We start from the raw sequence: 12,715 nt of genomic DNA on the forward strand, positions 1-12,715 counted from the left end.
AAGATTTCATTCTTTTTTTATGGCTGAATCATATTCCATTGTATGTATACACCACTTCTTCTTTATCCATTCATCTAATGATAACACTTAGGTTGCTTCTATATCTTGGATAGCGTAAATAATGCTGTAGTAAACATACAGATGTATATGTCTTTTTGATTTATTGTTTTGGGTTTCTTTGGATATATACATAAAAGTGGAATTGCTGGGTCCTTCTTTGTTACTTGTTATAAAGTCTATTTTGTCTGGTTTAAGTATTGCTACCCCAGCTTTTTTGTCCTGTTTTGGTTCCATTTTCATGAAATACAGTTTTTCACCCTTTTACTTTCAGTCTGTGTGTTTTTCAGTCTGAAGTGAGTCTCTTGTAGATAGCATATGTAAGAGTCTTGTTTTGTTATCCATTCAGTCACCATATGTCTTTTGATTGGAGTATTTAATCCATTTGCATTTAAAGTACTTGTTAGTAGATATATATTTATTGTCATTTTATTATTCATATTTTGATTCTAGACCCTTTCGTAACAATGCCCAACATTGAATCAATCATTTTCCCTAGAGCTGTCTATAAGGCTAACAAATGTTAAGAAAGGCTCTTTTGGAAACTCCCAGGATCTTTTCATGAGACATAGGTGATGTTTATGAGTTCCTTGCTCTTTAACACAAATTGGAATAATTTCTCCAATTGCATTGCATAATACTTTTTACACTGAATTTATCTCTTCACACTCTGTGTACTCCTGAAACCTCCAAATATTTTCTATCAACTGAGCTTTCATGCCAAAGACTTCTAGCCAATTGAAACATGAGGATCTCACTGAATTTCTTCTCTTATTTCCATTCATAGAGCGGTAAATAAGGTTTGCACCTAGTTCAGATCTTTTGGCTATGCTACTCTTTATAACTATATGCAGAGAGATTTGCCCATCTATCCCTACTCTATGTTTCAGTCTTAAAACCAATTTTTGATGCCCGACAAACAATTCTTTCAAATGTGGGGTTAGTCCACTTTCAATGGCCTTTGATGTGAACACTTCCAAGAGGCTTAAAAAGTGAATTTCCAATTATTCTCTTTTAGTCACCTTAGGTCAGGATAATTTGCCTTGGAGCACTGGTTTCCAGTGAGGGTGCTGAGGACCCCAGAAGGACATGGGGAAATTTAACAAGGGATCTGTAAATCCATATGCCCTTCTGACATTATCTACAGATGGAAAAAAAAAAAAAATATATATATATATATATATATATATATATATATATATATATATGTCTTTTACATACTATGATTTTAAAAACAAATGTTTGATAAATTTGTGATTACAAAAATCCAAATAATTTTAAAAGAATTGTGAAATTCATAGGATCTGTTTAAATAGAATGCATACATCAGTGAATATTAAAATTCAGGGGGAATTCTTTATAGTTTGGGCATTTTCAAGGGACCTATTCCCTTGAAAAGTTGACATCTTTGCATTGGAATGAAAATATTGTTTTTATTTAAAACTCTACATTGGCTTAGTAGTTGGTAACAAATATCTGATCAGCGGGTGGACTCTATGTTTGATGATATAGTAAATGGAAAACAACATTCCACTCTACAGCTCCCCTGAATTTTTTCTGTGACAGGTGCAGGTCACATGGCCATTCAGCAGTATACTTCTACCTTTTATTATGTGTTTTCGTCCAAAATCTGGATAAACACTAACTTCTGTGGGCCAAGTTTGGTATTGGCTGAGCCACTTGCACTTCTTATTTAATAACCAGCCCATCTGTTAGTAGTTTTACCTTGTTCATGGCCATTCAGTTTGCTCCTAACTACAAGCAATGGAAGAAGATTAATGCTTTTTCAAGTACAGCTTGATTACAGACTGTGGCCATTTTATTGTGTCCACAAGTGTTAACCGTGCTCCCTGTGGGGATGCAATGAAGGAATGTGTGTCATAGTGCATGGTGAGAGGTGAACTGCTAAGCAAATGCAGTTTTTATTAATAGAGAAGCATTGCATTTGCTTCTTGATCTAAAACATAAAATCTAGCAGATGGGGTGCATAGAGTATACAGCATAAAGGTGTTAACATTGGTGGCTCAGTAGACTAGAAGGAAAGGAGGTGGGAGGCCACTGGAGTCTGGGGTTGTTGGGGATGGCCTTAAGAACTAAATGGAACAACAGTGGGGCTTCAAGGATGTGAAAGGAAGGTCAGGGGAGCTCTTTCCATGCTGGTGGTTCACTTGGAACTTTATATACATCATGCACTTAATCTTCATATTAGCTCATAAGGCAGAACATTATTACCTCCACCTTACTGGTTCAGAGAAAACGGAACATTAAAAATTAAGTGGCATGGACTTAAAGGTTACGCATACTAAAACAATTGCAGAATCAGGTCTTGATTTCAGACCTGACTGCAAAGTCCTTTAGTGAAGTAGAATTTAGATATTAACCAGGAAGGTAAAATTTAAATAGTTGTTTTCTCTCTCTGATTACACAGTCTCATTTGTAAGCATTATTATTATTATTTTTATTTTTAAAAAAGAGCCAGCACCAACAATGAATATGCAAAGATAGCTCCATGTGGTCATCATCAGCATGAGATTCTGAAGAAAGCTTCTGTATTAACCAAGGTTAAACCGGAAAAGCAGAACTAGTGTAACCAGAGCAAATATCTGTCTATCTATATATCTACCTGTCTATAATCTGTCTATCATTCATGCATCCACCCATCCATCTATTTGTCATCTACCTATCATGATTCCATAGATTCATTGCAGAGAATTGGTTTATACAATTGTGGGGGTTGGTTAAGCAGTCCTTGTGAGACTGTCTCCACATCTAATGCTGGATCTTGAAGTCTATAGGGCAGTCAGAAGGGGAAGATCACCAGCAGGCTGGAATCCCATAAACACAATTTAAACCCTGCAAGCATGAGCTATATAGATCCCTGCTATGATGACCTGAAACGTGTTTGTTTTGGTTGCCTCTGCCTTTTGTCATGAGGGGTATCCTGTGGAAGCTGGAGCCCTTTGTCATGGACCTGAACACACTTACCTGGTCCTAATGCTGCTTCATATCACAGGTGAATCAGCACATCGGGGTAATAATGTGTGTGTGTGTGTGCTACAGAATGACTGCATCCCCCTTCTACCCTCCTTCCAACCCCCTCCCCGAGGATCCTGGGAAATGTAGTTCAGCCTCCCAAGTGGGCACATCACAAAACCATCACACCTTCTTTTTTTCTAAGCAGCAGAACTATCATACTTATAACATGCAACACCTATGCTACTATAGGACTCAACGCACCAGCACAAAATAAGCTGGTTTGTTGGGATCACTCAGTCTAGACATTGTACATAATTAATCTTAGTAGTTTCTGAACAGAAAGTCAGAGTCATCATTTACACAAATGAAGGCATTGTGACCTATGAAGGGACAGTTTTAAATTACTATTGTAAGTATAGTAAGAATGAAGCAGGAATAATATGACTTGTGCCATTTGATTTGGCTGAGAAGCTAATACTCCGGTTCTTGGATTCATTCACACTTAACTTTGCCCATAGAAAGTGGTTGAAATGAATTTCTTTTCTGATGACTTGCTTGCATTCTTTTGGGATAGAAGCATAGATTTTAAACATTTGTCCTAAGTCTTTCCTTTCCTCAGAAGACAGAGACAAGGACTTCCCCTGAAGCCTACTATATAAAGCACTAGAATACTATCCTAGGCAAAGAGAAAGAAGAATTTAAATTAAGATGTAAAGTTGGGCATCTTGAACCAGGTACTCAACTTCAGTATGTAAATATTGCAGCTAACAAATACACAGATAATTAGACAGTGTTTGGTGTGAGATTGCATAGCAAAATGATGTATGTGCCATTAGAATTCCTCAGTATGATGTATAATCTAGTCGTATTTATAGACCAAACAAATTAATGCATCTTTGATTCTTTCATAATGAATTTTTACTAGCTTTTCAAAAAGATTTAAACCATTCTTTCAATCCATGCACAATTATCTTGGAGCAATGGCTGTGCAGGAGACACTATTTCTGGGGCCGAAATGTTAGGGATGCTCAAGATGTGATACCATTTGGCAAGCAACTCAGCTTATTTAGGACAAGTAAAACATTATAAAACAAGTGCCATTCTCAGAAGTACCAGAATCATGCTTTAGGGTGCAATGAGTGGGCAGACTCCTTGGAGTTGAGGAGGTTCAGAGGAGCTATTTGAGCTGCAGCTTGATAGATGGGTAAGGTTTTGTCCCATGGAATTGGGGGCAGGCAGTAGGTGCATTGTTTAATCTGACTTTGTCTGGTAAAGAGGCCAGGTGAAGATAGCAGATATGAAATTTTAAAAGGGTACTTAAGTCTTAATTTTCTATTTATCCTTTCATTACAACGATTGAGCTTAAAGCGTTTACAATTAAAGTTAATGAACGTTTTATTGTTCATGAGAGTTCACAGCAAATTAGACTCTTGCTTTTCTCTTAAAGTGGGAGAGGGCCCGGGGCAACCTCTCCCTGAAGCCAGAGCTGTTCAGCACAGGCTCTGCTGAGCCCTCTGTGGGGAAGAAATTCGGGGCAGGGATCTGCAGGGAGGGACCTACTACAGAATGTGCAAAGGCTACTTGGAGGCTGAATGCTGAGAACAGCCTGGTGGAGTTAAGGAATGAGACCAGGCATGGCCCCTGCCCAGGGGCAGCTAGAGGATTCTATGGATGTTGGCTTCACTCTGATCTGGCATTGGAGGTGGGCTTGAATTCCTGAGCCTCTCCCCATATCTGAAGCTCCCTCCTCCCATCTCTGAGGAGGAGTCCCTCCCTCTTTTGAATTTTTTGTCAGTAAAGATACTCGATGTGTTTTTATTGATCTTCTAAAGAGACTTCAGCAATATTCTATTGTATATTGCTGATGCGATGAGGTAAGGTAGAGCAGGGTTGGGGCTCCTCCCTCTTCCCTGTGTCACAGTCCCACCTTAGCTGTGTTTCCTGGGCTCTCCAGTCTGGGCTTCAGGGTCCCCGTGTAGAAAATAGGGCAGCCAGACTAGAGCAAATAGTCTTGGGCTCCCACAGACCCCACCCTAACCCCCCATGGGAACAGCTTAGTCGTTAACATTTCTGTATGTTTTCATTTAAAAAAAAGAAAAAGATTCCCATGGCTAAAAATGTTTAAAAAGACCCTCTTGAATGTTCTTCCAGGCCCTCTGACTCTCAGATTCCATTCATCATACTCCACTGTGACAACTGCTGGACTTCCACAACAGCATATGAACAGGACTCTTTCTGGCATGGACTGGGTGTCTGCGCCCCCCAAAATTCATATTTGGAATTTAACGCCCAGGGTGATGCTATTAGGAGGTGGAGCCTTTTAGGCTTTGCCATAATGAGTGGGATTAATGCCATCGTAAAAGACCCAGAGAGCTCCCTCTTCAGTGAGGCAGTGGGTCCTCACAGTGGCCCTGAGTGTCCTCACAGACACTGAATCTGCTGGCAGCATGATCCTGAAGCTGCCAGCCTCCAGACTGTGAGAAATAACTGTTTGTTGTTTATACACCGTCCAGTTTATGACATTTTTATTACACAAGCCTGAATAGACTGAGACACTTTCCCTCCACACATAGCTCTCTCTTCTCATCCTACATAAACAGATGCTGACATCCTTTCTACTTGCTCATGCTGTGTTGAGTCAGGATGAGGGTTCCATAGAAAGGGAAGGTTGGGGAGGGAGCTTGCACACCTGCAGAATTTATTTCAGCAATAGTGTTGGGGGAAGTACTTGGTATAGGACTTGACTTTAACCTCACTGAGCTAATTGTTTTCTATACCCCCGACCTAGATCTGGATGCTCACTTCTGCTCCAGCCTTATATCCACAGCTTCCTGCTTCAGATTTCTGCTTGCACATCTGCCACATCCATTCATTCTTTATAGCACGTCTCCCTGCAAAGAATTCATTACCTTACCTTAAAGCTGGTTCTTTTTCCTGACTTCCTGGTCAAGCTGAAAATCTCAGAGCCATCTGTATTATTTACCTTTTTCATCTCAAATACCTATCCAGTCTCTAAATCTCAACAGATCCCCCTTTTATTGTTCTTTCATTTCTCTTTTGTCATTGCTGCTCCTCTAGTTCAGGTTCTTATCCTCTCACAACTAACACAAACACACAAGTGCTCTCTCCTTCCTCCACTGCAGTCCCTTATGGAGAGTTCTTGGGACCAATGTTTCTGAAGAATCATGTGGGCTATCAGTACCTTGAGTCAACATTCCTATGGCTCTTCATTAAACCAATGGTCTTCACATTCAAAATCTCTTTCAGCCCTCCCTCACCTCCAGAGGGGCCCCATCTGATCCTTATGAATAAGAATCTTCTTACTGTCACCTTACTGACATAACCCCTCTTCTTCAAATCAAGATTGTTTCTGTCCAAACTGTTCTCTGCAATCCATCCTAGCTCATCCCCAAGGCCAAATGCAAGCCTTAACTCCTTTGTAAAATCTTCCCAAACAACCCCAAGATTGAAAGACTTCCCAATGTGTCAGTACTGTCTTGTGTCCTTCCTTATGTGAGTTCACTGGATACCCTCAGATCCTGTGTGTGTGTGTGTGTGTGTGTGTGTGTGGTGGTGGTGTGTGTGTGTGTGTGTGTGTGTGTGTGTGTGTGTGTGTGGTGGTGGTGGTGGGGTGGTTATCTTACCATAGCCTCTAAGCAGGAAACTCATGGAGGGCAAGGGTTTGGAAGGATTCTTCTGGACCCATTTCATGAGTGTGCTACTCTACCCCCAGAAATCTGATCTGTTGGAAAAATATTGAAGGCCATCAAAACCCATACTATAACTGTGATGTATTCAAACTCTTATGTCAATTCACTATGATGAATAACCTTAACTGTGTTTTTTAAAAATTTGTTAATAGCTGTATTTTCTGAGAAAGTTGAGATTTGTTACCGAATGGCCCATTCTGGTATATCCGAGGACTTATAATCTTGAGTGTGTGTGTGTGTGTGTGTGTGTGTGTGTGTTTAATTAGAGCAGATAAATTTAAATTAATGGACATAACATTTTTGTATGTTTTTATAAAATTCACTCTTTGCTCATGATAATTTATGTTTTTCTTGGTAACTGGTAGAAACATTTTAAGGGTCAGCCTCAAAGTAGCAGAATCAGTGGAAACACCTTTTCTAAACCTTTCTTCCTTGTGTCATTAATCAAAAGGAACACAACTAACTAACCCAGTCTGTCAGATTCACTCACAAAACTTGCAATTTATCTCCAAACCATTCTTGCCCCCTGAACCTGGTAGCTGATTGGGTAATGAGTAATTACATACCTTCAGTTATTACTCTGGCTTAGAATTTTTCAGCTCCTATTTTCTGTCAGTAAGTGGAACTAAACTGCATGTGTTTTGGCTTGAGTACACAATGAATCAGAATTAATGAAATGTCATATCCATTAAAGCAAACTCAGAAAATTGCATGCAAATATGGATAAGAGGCTCTTAGTTCTAACTTTGTAGCTACAAGGGAAACCAAAGTGGCCATTTCACACAGATCATCCCATCCAGTTTTCCTCCCTGCTGTCACCCTCTAGGACTTGGCCCGTCCTGAGGGAGGAAGGAAGGTACCAAGGCCTCCACGAAAAATACCCATAAGGCAATGGCCCCGTACTGGAGGACAGCTGCAGTTGGACTGTCCATCTCTCCTCTCTGTGGGACCTGGTTCTGACACTGGCGCTGTTATTGCCGACCGTGATGGACAGGGAAGCGAGGATGGCTGACAAACACAGGACCGCTGGCCTGGCAACAGGACTCAATAGTGTTTGTATAGTCAACCCGATGTTTCCACATTCACAGTTAACAACTTGTCGGGGAAAAAGTTTGCCACCTCTCTGCCTTGGTCTAAACATGGAACTGGTTTTTGGTCTGAAGTGATGTTGGAGATACATCTTGGCAAAAGGCAGAGAAGAGCAATGGGTAGCTCCCAAGACCCTTTCTGGTTTTCAGATGCCTCCTAGATAATATATGCTGTGACAGTGCCAGCAGCCTGCTCAGACTGTTCCTGCTGCCTGCAGTTGACTTCACTACCCACCCACAGGCATCATGGACCAGGGTTGATTTATGAACAAGTGGCAGCCCTTCATTTCTATAGAAACAGTGAAAAGTTACCAGAATAACTGAATACAGAGAACCATATGCCACCTCCCCACTGAGAGGCAGCCTCTGCATTGCCGAATTGGACTGTGCTCTAGAGACTGGCCAACTGCGCTGTGTAGCAGTGGCAAGTAAAGACATGATCCTGGAAGTCTCTCAAGCACACCACTAGTTAGGGGCCCCCTTTTGCTAATGTGTATGATGTTTCTGTTGCTACAAACATATTTATGGCAATAAATAGTACATCTTTTCTTGTTTCAGTGATGGGTGATTAATACTGCTACTTCTACTACCAGCAAATGTATAAAGAAAGAAATAGATTCACGTGGTAGAGGGTGGAGATTAGGTCACATACGGAGATGACATTTTGTTCCTAAACTGCTTTGCAGGATGCAGGGGGTTGAGAGTAGGAAAACTCCATCCATAGGTTGTAGGGCATTGTAGAAAACCAAAACAGATACCCCCACCATGTAGGAGAGGAGGCTTAACAATAAAGTGGAGACCACTCTAGAACCCAGCCTCTCAGGAGAAGCCTGGGTGCTGGTCATTTCATGTTAGTATGAATTCACGGATTTTCGTCCTCTCCCAAGAATATCTAAGCTCTCCTTCACATGGTGGAAAGTGGGGAGTCTCCAGGTCTGAAGTAATTCCATGTGGATTTCCATCCCTCCTCCCGTGGCCAAGTCTTCTGAGTCGTTCTCCCTTTCCTGACTTGATCTTCACAGAAAGAAAAGGGAGTCTGTCCCCTTTTAATTCTACTCTTATTGCAACGTGGGGAGTTCATAGACAGAAGAGGGGGTAGAACCTGGGACCTTAGGGTGGAAACTACGCTTGACTCTGGCCTCTTGGCTCTTAAAAAGATGTCCAGGCCAAAGGTTATTGTATTACATTTGCTTTCTGATGTATGCAGAGACAGTGAACAATGTGGGTTATACAGAAACACTTCTTAGATTTTGAGGGGCAGTTTCATTCTGAGCAATTTACCTGAATGAGCAATAGTTCCCTGTTCTCTAACTGTATCCTCAAAACTGGCAACCCCTTTTTCCCTAGAGGACACTGAAGCATGAAGAGAAACCTTCATAGACAAAGCACATTGCTGGGGAAGGTGTCCCCAGGAGGAGAGGGGAAACAGGCATGGACAGGGGGTGAGCACTGGACCAGGAGCCACACGGCCTGACTTCCAGTTCTGTTGCCACCTCCACGTGTTACTTCCGGAAAGTCATAGCCTCTTCTAGGAACTTTGTTTCTTGATCTGAAAACTGAAACGAATGGGTCAGGTGACCTCTAAGGGTCCTCCTAGCCCCATCTGGTTCTATCCAGCCTGAGGCTCGGAGAGTTTGTTATTGCTCTTTTCTGCCAGTAACTTGTGAGTCTCTCTTTTCTGCTTCTCTGGCCCTTCTTTGCTTTCCTCCTGGGGCTTCCTGACACCCCACAGCTGCCCTCCTTTGTTTCATGTCACACCAAGACACAACAGCCGGTAGGAGCCAGAGACCAATCAGTATCTGATAAAGATAAATCCGTGCTCAGAACTGGAACAGGTGTTTAGCCAATTAGGAAATGAAACCCTCTGCTGAAGTAGATCAGCTTCCATGTGAGCATTTTGGATTTTCCTGTGTAAATTGCTCCTGTCCTAAAAAGCATTTTGCCGAAAACATCGACACGGTTTGAGGTTAGGTTGTTTGCTCCAGGTTACTCACGGTGTAGAAGAGTCCTTCTCCAGCCTCTCTGCTCAGCTTGTGGTAACAAGACCAGCAGCCTCAGCACTACCTGGGGGCTTGTCTGAGTGCAGGCACTCAGGCCCCACTGCAGACCTGCTGTGTCAGAACTCACATCTGAATAAGATGCCCAGGGGATTCACAGGTGCATTGAAGTTTGAGAAGTGCCACGCTAAGGTATCCTTGATCAGTGAAGAGCCTACCTTAAACACATCCAGACACAAGAGGCCACCTACTCACATTGCAGGACATTCTATTTGGGGACAGCTGCAAGCCTCAGAATGTACTTCCATATAATAATAAGACTAGCAAATATTTATTGACCTCTGATCATGTGTCCTCTTCTAAATGCTTTGTAAATGTATGTTGCCTCATTTAATTCTTGCAACAGCTCAGTGAGTTAGACACTATTTGTTTTTCCTCAACTTAATTTCCCCAACAAATATATGGCTGGAGATGTTATTGTGAGCTCTAACCTCAGAGTGTGTTGGCTTCAAAGCCCAGCTTAACCACTATATTATATGCTTATTCCTTATAGTGATTAAACTGTTCTGTAATTTGAGTCCATCTGTTTTCTAGAAGTATAAATGCAATTCTATTTTATACCTATATGGAAACTCTTAAGTTATTTGGAACCAACTCTCATGAATACTCTCCTTACTATATTCTTCATATTACTTAATTACATACCCTTGCCATATTAGTCAAATTCTGGTTTGTAACTAAAGTGTGGCCTTCGGGAGTGTACCCCAAACCCCAGCTCTGTGATTTTGAGCAGGAAAAAGTTGTAAGAGTATATTCAACCTGTATCAGAACACCATGCTTTGAATAATGATGTCTGAGTACCTAATGAATACTTGGGACACAGTCATAGCATTGATTGATATTGAGCTCAATGTCTTTTTCACAAAGGCTGCTATTAAACCGAGTCTCTCTGAGTCTGTATTTGTGGAGGTGATTTTTGAACTCCGGGGCATTTCCGTGAAGCAGACCTATCATCAGCATCATGTGCTTCTGCCCACCCTGAGCTCAAGTGATACCCAATGTAGGGAGAGTGTCAGCACCACCATTATCTAGGGCTGGGCCTTGGAGGGTAAAACTTGATATCTATCATGTTAAATTTCATCTTGTTAGCTGTGACTCATTATTCATCCTGTCAAATCTTGCAGATTCTTGATTCTATCATTTGGCATATTCGCTAGCTGGCCCAGCCTTGTGTCATCTGAAAATCTGATCAACACACCTTCTGTCTTTATTATGCAATTTGCAGCCAAAAGTGCTGAATGGGCCAAAGTTGAAGGAAGCCCCTGGGATGGGACATGCTCCCAGAGACCTCCCCTGCAGGCTGACTTCAGTTCATTAACCTGCTCCTGTTGGACCAGGCATTCAATCATCTTAATATCTCAAAGCTCTTCGTGCAGTCTATATGTCTCCATTTCCCCAAGAGCGAGGGTGATGGCCAACATGCTGTTTTAAACCATCAACCCCATCCAGTTCCATGGCTTTGAATTATTACGGTGGAGGCAGCTGTTGTTTAGTGGTAGGCACCCTGAATCAATATTAGCAATGAGCTATGCGTGAGCTCTAGCTTATGGCACTTCCATCTGTGTACCCTTCAGTTAGGGTGGGTCAGAGCAGCAGTACCACTAAGAGTGGTTATGTAATTATATAATAAGGGATTTGTTGTAGGAATTTGAACTAGGCGTTTGTGGGAGCTGGTTATACAGCACATGGAAATCAGTTCCTTCTGAGTGCATTGTTAGGACTTGAAGCAGCAGGATAGTCAGTTGGAAAGAAGACATGGATGTGAAACAGAAGAGAGCAAGGATAAACTAGAACTCATTCGCATGTCCTGGAGTCCACAAGATGGGCTGGAAGACACATCAGTTTCTCATTACCTCCAGGACTCCCATCTTTACAATGTAGGTGACCTGCAGGAGAAACTGGGTCCTTCCTCACAGAGGCAAAAACACACCTACCACAAGAGTCAAAACTAAATGAGCAGATGCAGTGGGAACTGGAGTTGCTGGGAGCCTGGCCACTGCCCCAAGCAAGACAGGTGAGTCAGCAGGTCAGCAACAATGTGCATGAGTTGCAACAGCTGCCCAGCACTGACCACCAGTCTACTGCTCTTCCTTCTGCCTTCCAAGTCATGTGCAAACTTTTCCTTCAGCTCATACTAACCTGAAACTGTGCAGGGAAGGAACTTCTGGGACACACAGTTCCAACTTCACTAAATTGACATACCTTGTCCATGAGTCATCTTTTAACTATACTCATCTTCCAAATAAAAACAATTAAAAACCCATGATTCAGCCTAATATAATATAATACAACAATCCCGTGTACAATTGAAAATACATAATCTTATCTCCAAAAGTGGATACAAAATCAGAGTGGTCAGTGATGGTCTCAACTACCATTTTCAGTAAAGCACTGTGTGTTCTCTGGTGGAAGCATCCTTCCTAGGGAAGTAAGTCTTGTAGCCCCCCAAAGTCCACAGTGGTAGGAAAGCAAGACTTTCTCTTGTGGATTGCTAGGGGTAACAATGAGAGACTCCCTAATCTCAATGAAGATTACTCTCATCTTTAAAACCCTTGATTCCATGACCTCTAAGCTCTGGCCAAGGGAGAAGCAGTGCTGTATGTTGCTTGCTAATTTAGAGCACGATGTGTTGATAGAGTTTGGAGAAATGATTCCATCACCACAGACCTTACACAGGAAAGGTTTGTGATTCCTGCCAAATCCTTATTCAACTGGTTCCTTTGTCTTGTGCAGAAGACAGATGGACCTTGGGGAATGACAATGGGTTGTCATAAAGTCAATCAGGTAGTGACTCCAATTGCAGCTGCTGCTCCAGATGTGGTTTCAT

The sequence above is a fragment of the Cnephaeus nilssonii genome (assembly GCF_951640355.1).
Source record: "Cnephaeus nilssonii genome assembly, chromosome: 15".
NCBI classification, from domain to species: Eukaryota; Metazoa; Chordata; class Mammalia; order Chiroptera; family Vespertilionidae; genus Cnephaeus; species Cnephaeus nilssonii.